Raw genomic sequence first — 14,568 nt, forward strand, 5'->3', positions numbered from 1 at the left:
AGATGAGGGACAGGAAGAAGGGCAGGAAGAAATTGAGGAAGGAAAATCATTTCTCTGCTGATTGAAGAAACTGCTAGTCTTTCACAGTCCTGCTCAGCCCAATGATGCTTCAGTCCTTGACACTCTTCCCACTTAACTCAGTTCTGAGTTACACAAGTACATCTGTTTGGCAAAATCTAAATTACAGCCATAACCTTAAGGGAGTCTTTAAAATGTGCCTTTTAGCTTTCTAGCCTCTACTGCACAGGAATGCATACTAGGAGAACATTACAGAGGCCATGGAGAAGGCCAACAAACCCAGCATCCTCCAGACACAGAGACACAGCAAACCCAGCATCCTCCAGACACAGAGACACAGTACTTCCCTGGTGGCCCAGATGGTAAAGAGTCTGCAGTGCAGGAGACCCAGGCTTGATCCACGGGTTGGGAAGATACCCTGGTGAAGGGAATGGAAACCCAGCCCAGTATTTTTGCCTGGAGAACCCCATGGAAAGAGGAGCCTGGAGGGCTATGGTTCATGGGGTCGCAGACAGTCGAACACGACTGAGTGACTAACAATACACAGAATACAAATAGAATGAGTTGAGTGGGGTTCAATGACAAGTTATAATCTACTTCAGAAAGTGCCTGGTGATCCATTTACCCCACCAGCCATTAATAGCCAGTCACACTTAAGGTGAGTCTGAGTAAGGAGGGAAGATGTTTAGCATACTTTCTTCCACTTTCCCCTCCCACTCCTGTGGCAGACATTAATAATCAACCCCATCACTTCTGTGTTAAATTTAGACTCAATTTCAAATGTCTTTTCAGAACAATGCATCAGGCAACTAGTAACATCAATCAGAATTAACAAGAAAATTGAAAACTGTCATACTTCATTCAATCTTTATAACATTGTACTTTTAAAAATTTAGGAAACTCCTGATCTATCATCTATTGCCATAAAAATGGTAAGGAAACAAAACAAAAATCTCCCTCAAATTCAGAGATTTAAAGCAACACTCATTTACTCTTGTTAATGCATCTTCATGTTGACTAATCTAGATTAGGCATGGTTGGGAAAGCTCTGCTCCCCAGGTCCCTTATCCTCCTTGGAACAGTGAGCTAGTCCAGGCATGTTCTTCTCATGGCAATGACAAGGGTAAAAGAGGTGCTATGGAAATTCCCTGCCTCGGTTTGGAATGGGTATACTACCACCTCTGTGCACAAGTCATTAAAAGAACCAAGTTGAGCCCAAAGTCAGGAGTGGGGAAACAACTTTCAGCCACAATAAGGCTATGGCAAGGGTATAGAAGCAAGAAGTGGTGAAGAATTGGGTATAAAAATGCAATAAGTCACAGGTCCTCATCTAGGATCATTGTCAAAATTACATGTAATCTCCAATTTTTGTTGCCAAGAACTTTGAAAACTTCTTCCCTACATTGTAAGACACTGGCCTTTGTCAATTAAGAATGTAGATCCACATAGAAGTGCAGATTGATCCTAGAAGCATTAAAGTGAGTGTGAAATCTGCTGGTTGAAGAAGTGATACTCTTAGAACTCAATGCTACAGTGAGTGATGGTCATACTAAAGTGACTGAGATAAGGGCCATATGTACTTGGAGTAGTTGTATTTGCTCTCAGCAAGGCAGTCACCATAACATCAGAAGCATGCAACAACAATCACTTTCACGTAAAGGCACCAATTTGCTACTATTACTCAGCACTATTTATGCAGGAAATTAATAAGCTTAAATTTGTCATTTTGATAATCTTAAAAACCAAATAAAACTTACTGGTAATAATAAGTACTAGAGTATATAGGGAGCTGTAAAAAAATTTTTTTTATGCCATAACTAAAAAAATAGCTAACAAAAAATGTTTTAACCATATAATATTATGAAAACCATATATTTTAACTATAAGTCTTCATAAGCAATTGTATAATTTGATGTTATATATTATATCTATAATCACTATTTTGATATCAATTAAAAGAAAAACATAAATACATTACGAGAAACCCCGTGGCTCAATGGTAAAGAATCCTCCTGCCAGAGCAACAGTCAGGAAACACGGGTTCTATCCCTATGTTGGAAATATCCCCTGGAGAAGGAAATGACTACCCATTCCAGTACTCTTGGGCTTCCTGGGTGGCAATAATGGTAAAGAACCTGCCTGCCAATGCAGGAGACATAAGTAAATGTAGGTTCAATCCCTGGATCAGGAAAATTCCTTGGAGGAGGGCATGGTGACACACTCCAGTAGTCTTGCCTGGAGAATCATCTGGACAGTAGAGCCTGGCGGGCTACAGTCCATGGGGTTACAAAGAGCTGGACACAACTGAAGTGATTTAGCAAGCAGGCATAAAAACATTTGTTGGATCCACCAATGGTATAAATGCCTTTGAATAATTTGGCATCAGTGAGACTAAATTTCACAACACTTGGTGTTCCTAATTCCTTTCAAGACAGCTTAGTCCCAGTACTTTAATTACAGATTATTCTTTCTTCTCTCTTCTTTTATGCTCACATCTATAAGCACTAAAGCCCATGCAGGGTGGGGAGAAGGAGGAGAAAAGATGTTGGTTTTAAAAACTAGTGGCAGAATCCTTATAAGAGAAAAATATATTATACTTATAGCATCTTGATTGGCCTCTGGCTGTAGAAAGATATTCCTTATGAGTGCAGGATGGGCAATCAGTGAAGAAAGAGGATCAAATTGCCCTGTGTAATAAGAAGTTTTTGTGGAAGGGGGAGTTAGGGGTGGAATCTGAAAACAAGGTAGAAACTGAGGGAGGAGCTAAATGAAAATGGTATCAACCAAAAAATAATGCAAGAAGCTGCAAATAGGAAGAGAGTTTATTTGGGCTCTTACAAACTGCAATTCCAGAGACACAGATTTGAGTTGCCCCCAAAAGAGCGTTCTGAGGAAGAGAAAGACCCAGGGGCTCATAAAGACAAAAAGCCATGGGGATGTTAAGGTGCCCAGTGAGACTTGTGATTGACTCTGACTTGAGTCAGAAAATATTCATCCCATGGTTGCAAGGATGGTTCAATGTATGCAAGTCAAAGTGAAATACCACATTCATAAAAGGAAAGACAAAACCACATGATCATCTCAATAGACTCAGATAAAGCATTTGACAAAATTCAACATCCATTCATGATAAAATCTCTCACCAAAGTGGGCATAGAGGGAACATATGTCAACATAATGAAAGAAATCATTCACAATGATCAATGCACACCTAAGTTATAATACTCAATGGTGAAAAGCTGAAAGTTTTCCCATGAAAATCTGGAACAAGACATAGATGCACTCTCTCACCGCTTCCATTCAACATAGTACGGGAAATCCTAGCAACAGCAATCAAACAAGAAAAAGAAAAATATGGTATCAAAATTGGAACGGAAGAGATAAAACTGCCAAGATTCATAGATGACATAATATTCCATCTAGAGAACCCTAAAATCTCCACACAAAAACCATTAGAATAGATTAATTCAGCAAGGTAGCAGGATACAAAATTAATACAAAGAAACCTGCTGCATTTCTATATACTAACAATGAAATATGAGAAAGAGAAAATTTTTTTAAAATCATGTTCAAAATTGTGCCAAAAAAAAAAAATACTTAGGAATAAATTCAACCAAGGAGAAGAAAGACCTATAAGCTGAAAACTGTAAAACACTGATAAAGGAAACTGAAGATGAGTCAAAGAAGTAGAAAGATACCCCATGCTCTTGGACTGGAAGAATTAATATTGCTAAAATGGCTATACCTCCCAATGCAATCTACAGATTTAATGATATCCCTATTAAAATACCCATGACCTTTTTCATATAACTAGAATATTCCTAAAGTTTATATGGAATAACAACAACAACAACAAAACCAGAATTGCCAAAGCAATACTAATGGAAAAGAACAAAACTGAAGAAGTAATATCTCCAAACTTCAGACAATACCATAAAGCTACAGTAATCCAAAGTGTGGTGTTGGCAAACAAACAAACAGATGTATAAATCAATGTAACAGAGCCCAGAAATAAACTCACACACATATGCTCAATTAATCTACAGCAAAGGAGGCAGGAATATGCAATGGAGAGAAGACAGTTTTTCAACAAGTGGTATTGGAAAAGCTGGAGAGCTAAATGTAAACCAATGAAATTAGAACACTCCCTTACATCATACTCAAAATGGCTTAAAGATATAAATATGGCACTATACCATAAAGCTCCTAGAAAGGAACATTGGCAAAAAACATTTTCAGATATAAATCATAGCAACATTTTCTTAGATAACAGTCTTCCAAGGGAAAAGAAATAAAAGCAAATACAAACAAATGGAATCTAGTCAAACCTAAAAGCTTTTGCATGACAAAGAAACCATCAACAAAACAAAAAGACAAGCAAATGGTAGAAAATATTTGTGAATGATGCAACCACCAAGGGATTTGTTTCCAAAGTATACAAACAGCTCATATAAGTCAGTATCAGAAAAATAAACAACTCAATCAAAAAATGGGCCAAAGAAGATATACAACTGGCTAATAAGCATATGAAAAGATGCTCAACATCACTAATAATAGAGAAATGTAAATCAAAGCCACAATAAGGTATCATTTCACATGAGTCAGAATGACTATCATCAAAAAGTCTACAAATAATAAATGCTACAGAGAATTCCTGGGTAGTCCAGGGGTTAGGATTCCATGCTTCTACTTCTGGGGGCATGAATTTGATCCCTGATCTGGGAACTAAGATCCCTCACACCACATGGTGTGGCCAAAATAATAATAATAAATGCTAGAGAGGGTGTGGAGAAAAGGGAACTCTCCTACACTATTGGGGGGAATGTAAATTGGTGCAGCCACTATGGAAAACAGTATGGAAGTTTCTAAAAAAACTAAAAATAGAGCAATCATTTGATCCAGCAATTTCACTTCTGGGCATGTAATCATAAAGGACAGAAACTTGGATTTGAAAAGATAATGCACCCCCAAAGTTTGTAAAAGCATTATTTACAATATCTAAGACATGACAACAACCCACGTGCCCATCAACAGATAACTGGCTTAAGAAGATGTGGTATACACACACAGTGGAATATTACTCAGCCATAAAAAAGAATCAAATATTGCCATTTGCAGCAAGATGGATGGACCTAGAGACTATTATACTAAGTGAAATAAGTCAGAGAAAGACAAATATGATATCACTTATATGTGTAATCTAAAAAATAGTACAAACGAATTTACCCACAAAACAGATATAGACTCACAGACATAGAAAACAAACTTACGGTTACCAAAGGGGAAAAAGGGAAGATAAACTAAGAATATGAGATTAATAGACACAAACCACTCTACATAATAAACAGCAAGGATTTACTGTGTAGCACAAGGAATTATATTCAATATCTGGTAATAATTTGTAATGGAAAATGACCTGAAATAATATTAATATATTGTTATATTATTTCAGAGTATATATATATATATATATATATATATATATATATATAACTTAATCACTTTGTCATATACCTGAAACTAATACAGTATTGTAAATAACTATACTTCAATTTAAAATAAAAATAAAAATCAATATTTGTCCTTAAGGAATCACAAGTTGTTTTAGGGTAGGGGTCCAGTAAGTAGATAGACCGTCACAAGTAAGTTTAGGGTAAGGATCTGATAAATGTCTTGAGTTTCTGGCAAATGTTCCAGATGACTTCATCAGGTCAAAGTTTGATTCCATCCAGGCTGAGACGAGCAAAAATGATGCTTCCTTAATGGCCTCCCAGCTCCATTTTAGAGAGCACTCTTAGCAATACTAATTCCATTTTTATTTTCCTTTCATCATAGAGAGAGAAGGCTGGTAAAGTAACAAGAGCCCAGAGAACAGATGGCTGTGTATAAATTCAAGGTTGTGGGCATAACTGTGGATCTTGAAGAACAAGTATAGCTAATATCTATTTCAAAGTGCTTGATGAGCTCTGCCGCAATATCACACAAACCTGACACCAACCTCCACACATCATGAGTAAAACACCTACAATATGTTTCAAAGCAATCAGAGAACTGTTTCCTTCAGGTTAACCAGGAGCAAAGAAAAGGGAATATTCATGAAAGGTGAAACAGAAATAGGAAGAATTTGTGAGCAGAATATATAAGCAAGAGGTGACTAGGAGAAATGCAAGCAGGGTAACTAGATAAAACGAAAGACACCCACAAATTTTAATTTCAGATCACATTGTTTTTTTTGGTCTAAGGATATCTCAAATATTGCCTGAAAAATGTTTATATTTTAAAAAGTAGTATATTGCTAAATGTAGCAAGTCTCTTCCACCCAAGAATCTTTTGATATGTTGTAGCAAGCATGTGTTTCTCTCTTTAATTTGAGATGATTAAAGATTTCTCCCAACATTCTAGGAGATAGGAGGACCTGAGAAACTCCAGACAAGTGACTAATACGTAATACATCCACTTACCTTACCAGCTAGTAATTGATACTAACCCAGTCGTCTATTTCTCCCATCTTTTAAGAGTACTTTAAGATGGGGACCACTGTCCCCAGCAACCTCTGGTGCTACAGGGAATAAAATGTAAAGACTAGAAGTAGGCTTCCTTTTCTGGCATTATGGACAGATTAGATACTCTGGACAATCTCACAATTGAATTAACTAAAATGCAGGATAAAATGTTTCTTAGAATATTTTGAATGCTTCTGAGTCACTTTCACAGGAATCTATAGAATCCAGAAATGAAATGAGAGGAGGAACTCCGAGTGGTAAGCAAGTATGAAACTCTGCCTCGATGGTTTGCGCTAACTCTGGAGACGCATTCAATAAATCCGCAGGATGCATGGCAGAAAGGAAAACCCCAGATACTACCCAAGATAGGGTAGCAAATAGAAGACCTCTGTACCAAGTTGAGATGGCAAATGCCCACACACCCAGGAAAAAAGTAATGAAACCAAACCTCTCTCTGCTGGAAGGAGCAATCTACCTCCACCTGTATGCTGGCTGGAAGAGGAAAAAATTCCACCTAAGATCTCATAACCAGAGGGCTCTCTCTCATGGGTTCACAGTGTAAGTTCACATCAACTCTGTGATCCAAAAATTCAAATTTAAAGGGCCCCAGGGGAATTCCTGAAAAAGAATGATGGAAGCATCATGAAATTATTGATTCTCTCTGAAACTCACCCTGAAACTAAATTGGACAAGCTAAAGATGCTGGCAAATGCTCACCACCAAAGATTCCCCACCCAAGTGGAAAGCTGGGAAGCAGACCTGAGAATGAGTGTAACTATGAGGAACCCTCATGGGCTATGGATCTTGGTGCAAAAATGACACATTGGGGGTGGAAGAGGACAGTAGTCTCTGTCTTTCGGAATCTCAGATACCCAGGAATTGCCCTCTAGTGTCTCCCACTGACAAAGCCATGAGGAAGCCAGCCGACATGGGAACCCATGAAACAGGGCCTTAGGTGTCAGCTCCCTACATGACAGAGCAAAGCAGAGGAGGGGCAAAGAAAAGGGCCACAAGCAAACATGCAAGCGACCAGTGCAGCCATCCCTTCCCTTGCTGCTGTCATCCTGGCAGCGCCTGTCAAGCAGTGACCATGAGGTGGAAAGCCTCTGCCTGTCTACACTGACCTCTCAAAGCTGTGTGCAGCCACCCAACATTTTGAAGTCATTTGGTACTACAGCACAACCCAGGCTTAGCTTGAAAGACATAGAAACTGGTATTCTACCACTTTGAAGGACTCTGCTAATAACAAAAAAACCCTCAATAGGGGACATTGGCTTAGTAATGTCCTTTCCTGAGTAATGTCCTTTTCCAATAGTCATGTATGGATGTGAGAGTTGGCCTATAAAGAAAGCTGAGCACTGAAGAATTGATGCTTTTGAGCCGTGGTGTTGGAGAAGACTCTTGAGAGTCCCTTGGACTGCAAGGAGTCCATCCTAAAGGAAATCAGTCCTGGGTGTTCATTTGAAGGACTGATGTTGAAGCTGAAACTCCAATACTTTGGCCACCTGATACGAAGAGCTAACTCATTTGAAAAGACCCTGATGCTGGGAACGATTGAGGGCAGGAAGAGAAGGGCACAACAGAGGATGAGATGGTTGAATGGCATCACCGACTTGATGGACATGAGTTTGAGCAAGGTCCAGGAGGTGGTGATGGACAGGGAGGCCTGGCGTGCTGCAGTCCATGGCGTGGCAAAGAGTTGGACACACTGAGTGACTGAACTGAACTGAGTAACAGGGAAAGTAATTAGAAACTAGAATGGCAATCAGTTGCCTACAATAGGAAGCATTTGGTAGAACTGTCACGGAAGTAATCTGGAAGAGGTATCTAGTGAATTTATAACCCTAGGGAAAGAGTTCAAAAACCAAAATGTTAGTCATATGTTTTAGTTACAATTGGCTGCATTCAACAAGTTGCCAAGGGGAAGACAGGAGCTCACAGAAATTTGGCAGGTTTGCAGAAAAGGGCAAGAAAGAACAGAGTCCACAAACTGAGGAATTTGTACAGTGTCTCTCAACCTTGGGGTAAGATAACATTCAGGAAGTTTTGGTACAACAAAGGCCAATTAAAACTCAGCTTTGGGGCAAATACCTAGTCAAGGTAGGGACATCTGAATTAGTCATCACTACTGTCAAAATGATAGTAGAGGTTGTCAGTAGAGGTTGAATCAGCAGTGTAATAACCAATAAATTCTCTCATTGGAACAATGGCTCAGGGTAAAGATAATGTGCTTATCTGGGATTTGGGTCTATTTTTTAAACACAGATTCCAAAAAGAGAATGTGATAAACAGCTTTTTGTAAATTTGAAAACCATATAGAACAAATCAATTCCTAGGGGGGAAAGTCCTTACCAACAATAACTGAAGAAATAGTAAATCTGAATATTGTTACAATCATCAAATTCACTGGGTCACAAAGGGTAGAACATGACTGAGCGATTAACACAGACACAAAGAAAACTAGATTCAGAGAAATTCACAGTCAAATTCCATCAAATATTCTTATAAAAAGTAATTGTAATCTTACATTAATCCTTCCAAAGCACATTAAAAAAAATTATTCCCCCTCCACAATTCATATTTTCAGGCTGCCATAATTCCATACCTAACCCAGACAAAGACAGTACAAGAAAGGAAGCTGATCACCAAGTTAAGCTCTACTTAAGAACAAAAGAATATCCTAGGGAAAATATTGTAACCCTGAATCCCAAAATTTATAAAATGATAATGTAACATAATCAAGTTAATTTTCTTCTCAGGAATGAAAGTTTGACCTAAGATTAAATATGATTAACCTAAATATTATTTCAGTAGATTTAAGAAAGGGCTTCCCAAGTAGCTCAAGTGGTCAAGAATTTGCCTGCAATGCCAGAAATCTGGGTTTGACCCCTGGTTCAGGAAGATCCAGCGTGGGCGGCTGTGATGTCCAAGGTCAGGGGCAGAAGCTGGGAGGACCCCATACCCGAAGGGTGGCAGCCAAGAGGAGCTACCCTGCATCCGAGGCCAGGGGCGGCGGCCGGATGAAGCGACCCCATGCTCGAGGCCAGGGGAGGCGGCCAGGAGGAGCAACCCCACATTCAAGGAGTGGTGACTGCGCGGGCGCGGGAGGGCCTAGAGGAGCTATCCCACGTTGAAGGTCAGGAAGGGCGGTGGTGAGGAAATACCCTTTGTCCAAGGTAAGGAGCAGCGGCTGCACTTTGCTGGAGCAGCCGTGAAGAGATACCCCACACCCAAGGTAAGAGAAACCCAAGTAAGATGGTAGGTATTGCAAGAGGGCATCAGAGGGCAGACACACTGAAACCATATTCACAGAAAACTAGTCAATCTAATCACACTAGGACCACAGCCTTGTCTAACTCAATAAAACTAAGCCATGCCCATGGGGCCACCCAAGACGAGCGGGTCATGGTGGAGAGGTCTGACAGAATGTGTTCTACTGGAGAAGGGAATGGCAAACCACTTCAGTATTCTTGCCTTGAGAACTCCATGAACAGTATGAAAAGGCAAAATGATAGGATACTGAAAGAGGAACTCCCCAGGTCAGTAGGTGCCCAACACGCTACTGGAGATCAGTGGAGAAATAACTTCAGAAAGAATGAAGGGATGGAGCCAAAGCAAAAACAATACCCAGCTGTGGATGTGACTGGTGATAGAAGCAAGGTCTAATGCTATAAAGAGCAATATTGCATAGAAACCTGGAATGTCAGGTCCATGCTGCTAAGTTGCTTCAGTTGTGTCTAACTCTGTGCGACCGCATAGATGGCAGCCCAACAGGCTCCCCCGTCCCTGGGATTCTCCAGGCAAGAACACTGGAATGGGCACATGAATCAAGGCAAATTGGAAGTGGTCAAACAAGAGATGGCAAGAGTGAACGTTGACATTCTAGGAATCAGCAAACTAAAATGGACTGGAATGGGTGAATTTAACTCAGATGACCATTATATCTACTACTGCAGGCAGGAATCCCTCAGAAGAAATGGAGTAGCCATCATGGTCAACAAAAGAGTCTGACATGCAGTACTTGGATGCAATCTCAAAAACGACAGAATGGTCTCTGTTCATTTCCAAGGCAAACCATTCAATATCACGGTAATCCAAGTCTTTGCCCCAACCAGTAATGCTGAAGAAGCTGAAGTTGAATGGTTCTATGAAGATCTACAAGACCTCTTAGAACTAACACCCAAAAAAGATGTTCTTTTCATTATAGGGGACTGGAATGCAAAAGTAGGAAGTCAAGAAACACCTGGAGTAACAGGCAAATTTGGCCTTGGAATGAGGAATGAAGCAAAGCAAAGACTAATAGAGTTTTGCCAAGAAAATTCACTGGTCAAAGCAAACACCCTCTTCCAACAACACAAGAGAAGACTCTACACATGGACATCACTAGATGGTCACACCAAAATCAGATTGATTATATTCTTTGCAGCCAAAGATGGAGAAGCTCTATACAGTGAACAAAAACAAGACCAGGAGATGACTGTGGCTCAGATCATGAACTCCTTATTACCAAATTCAGACTTAAATTGAAGAAAGTAGGGAAAACCATTAGACCATTCAGGTATGACCTAAATCAAATCCCTTATGATTATACAGTGGAAGTGAGAAACAGATTTAAGGGCCTAGATCTGATAGATAGAGTGCCTGATGAACTATGGATGGAGGTTTGTGACATTGTACAGGAGACAGGGATCAAGACCATCCCCATGGAAAAGAAATGCAAAAAAGAAAAATGGCTGTCTGGGGAGGCCTTACGAATAGCTGTGAAAAGAAGAGAAGCAAAAAGCCAAGGAGAAAAGGAAAGATATAAGCATCTGAATGCAGAGTTCCAAAGCATAGCAAGAAGATATACGAAAGCCTTCTTCAGTGATCAATGCAAAAAAATAAAGGAAAAGAACAGAATGGGAAAGACTAGAGATCTCTTCAAGAAAATTAGAGATACCAAGGGAACATTTCATGCAAAGATAGGCTCGATAAAGGACAGAAATGGTCTGGACCTAACAGAAGCAGAAGGTATTAAGAAGAGGTGGCAAGAATACACAGAAGAACTGTACAAAAAGGATCTTCACGACCCAGATATCACGACGGTGTGATCACTCACCTAGAGCCAGACATTCTGGAATGTGAAGTCAAGTGGGCCTTAGAAAGCATCACTACGAACAAAGCTAGTGGAGGTGATGGAATTCCAGTTGAGTGATTTCAAAACCTGAAAGATGATGCTGTGAAAGTGCTGCACTCAATATGCCAGAAAATTTGGAAAACTCAGCAGTGGCCACAGGACTGGAAAAGATCAGTTTTCATTCCAATCCCAAAGAAAGGCAGTGCCAAAGAATGCTCAAACTACTGCACAATTGCACTCATTTCACATGCTAGTAAAGTCATGCTCAAAATTCTCCAAGCCAGGCTTCAGCAATACTTGAACAGCAAACTTCCTGATGTTCAAGCTGGTTTTAGAAAAGGCAGAGGAACCAGAGATCAAATTTGCAACATCTGCTGGATCATGGAAAAAGCAAGAGAGTTCCAGAAAAACATCTATTTCTGCTTAATTGACTATGCCAAGGCCTTTGACTGTGTGGATCACAATAACCTGTGGAAAATTATGAAAGAGATGGGAATACCAGACCACCTGACTTGCCTCTTGAGAAATCTGTATGCAGGTCAGGAAGCAACAGTTAGAACTGGACATGGAACAACAGACTGGTTCCAAATAGGAAAAGGAGGACGTCAAGGCTGTATATTGTCACCCTGCTTATTTAACTTTTATGCAGAGTACATCATGAGAAACACTGGACTGGAAGAAACACAAGCTGGAATCAAGATTGCCAGGAGAAATCTCAATCACCTCAGATATGCAGATGACACCACCCTTATGGCACAAAGTGAAGAGGAATTAAAAAGCCTCTTGATGGAAGTGAAAGAGAGTGAAAAAGTTGGCTTAAAGCTCAACATTCAGAAAACGAAGATCATGGCATCCAGTCCCTCGCTTCACGGGAAATAGATGGGGAAACAGTGGAAACAGTGTCAGACTTTATTTTTTGGGCTCCAAAATCACTGCAGATGGTGATTGCAGCCATGAAATTAAGAGACACTTACTCTTTGGAAGAAAAGTTATGACCAACCTAGATAGCATATTGAAAAGCAGAGACATTACTTTGCCGACTAAGGTCCGTCTAGTCAAGGCTATGGTTTTTCCTGTGGTCATGTATGGATGTGAAAGTTGGACTGTGAAGAAGGCTGAGCGCTGAAGAATTGATGAGTTTACACTGTGGTGTTGGAGAAGACTCTTGAGAGTCCCTTGGACTGCAAGGAGATCCAACCAGTCCATTCTGAAGGAGATCAGCCCTGGGATTTCTTTGGAAGGAATGATGCTAAAGCTGAAACTCCAGTACTTTGGCCACCTCATGCAAAGAGTTGACTCATTGGAAAAGACTCTGATGCTGGGAGGGATTGGGGGCAGGAGGAGAAGGGGATGACAGAGGATGAGATGGCTGGATGGCATCACTGACTCGATGGATGTGAGTCTGAGTGAACTCCGGGAGTTGGTGATGGACAGGGAGGCCTGGCATGCTGTGATTCATGGGGTCGCAAATAGTCGGACACGACTGAGAGACTGAACTGAACTCAGGAATATCCCCTGGAGAAGGGCATGGCTACCCACACTCCAGTATTCTTGCCTGGAGAATCCCATGGACAGAAGAGCCTGGCAGGCTACAGTCCATGTGGTCACAAAGAGTCAGACACGACTAAGCAGCTTATACTTTTCACTTTCAGATATAAGAATTTAATAAAATTCAATCATTTTTGAAAACCTTAAGAAAGTAGAAACAGTCTCTAACTTATTGAAAGGTATCTAAAAATAACCGATAGCCAACCATACTTAAAGCAGTGGTTTCAGGACAAATACTGGGACTTCCCTAGTGGTCCATTGGTTCAGATGCCACACTTCCAGTGGACAGGGCATGGGTTCAATCCCTGCTCAGGAAACTAAGATTCCACGTGCCATGTGGTATGGTCAAAAAAAAATTTTTTTTTAATTTTAAAGAAAGAACAAATACTTAAGATTTCACTTACATGCGAACTCTAAAAGCTAATAAACATAACAAAACAGGAAGAGACTCATAGATACAAAGAAGAGATGTGGTCACCAGAGCAGGGATAGTATGGGGATGGACAAAACAGCTGGATTAAGATGTACAAACTTCCAGTTATAGATTAAATAAGTCATGGGGATATAATGCACAACACAGGGAATATGGTTAATAATATTATAACTTTGTATAGTAATAGATGGTAACTAAACTTATTATGGTGATCATTTTGTAATGTAAAGGGACATCAAATCACTATGCTGTACACCTGAAACTAATACAGTATTGTAAGTCAATTATATGTTAATAGAAACAAATATATAAATAAAGATAAAATTTTTAAATGTACTGCTTTCAGCATTTCACTCTCAGTCACTGACTGGCCCAAGACACAGATGCCTATTTACCATAACTTCTATTTAACATTGTACTAGAGATCTTAGACTACAGGTAAGGTAAGAAAAATATTTTTTAAAGGATTTGAAAGCAATAAATAGGCCAATATCTGCATATCATGACTGTCCACATACAAATTCAAAAACAGCTACAAATCAGTCAAAATCCCATGAAAATGTCAATCACATTGCTCTGCACCCTCAACAACCAGTCAGAAATCATAATTTTTAAGATACATTTTAATATACTTTTTTTAAAAAATACATTTAGCTAGGGGAAAAACTTAACAAAAGATGTACATCTTTTTATAGAAAAAATGTAAAACTTTATTGCAAGAGCATGAATGATCTAAAGAAATGGAGAGACATACCCTATTCCTAGTGAGAAAGATTTAATATCATACTGAAGATAATTCTTATCAAAATGACCTTTAGAATCACGTATACACTTTACAGATTCCCAAAATATTGTTCACAGAAACATACAAAAGGAAAAGAACTAGGAAGAGAATACTTAAGACAAATTTTTGAGTATCTATGTTTAGGTGGGGCTGAGAAGAGGATTGA

The sequence above is a fragment of the Ovis canadensis genome, chromosome 1, assembly GCF_042477335.2.
Source record: "Ovis canadensis isolate MfBH-ARS-UI-01 breed Bighorn chromosome 1, ARS-UI_OviCan_v2, whole genome shotgun sequence".
Lineage (NCBI taxonomy): Eukaryota > Metazoa > Chordata > Mammalia > Artiodactyla > Bovidae > Ovis > Ovis canadensis.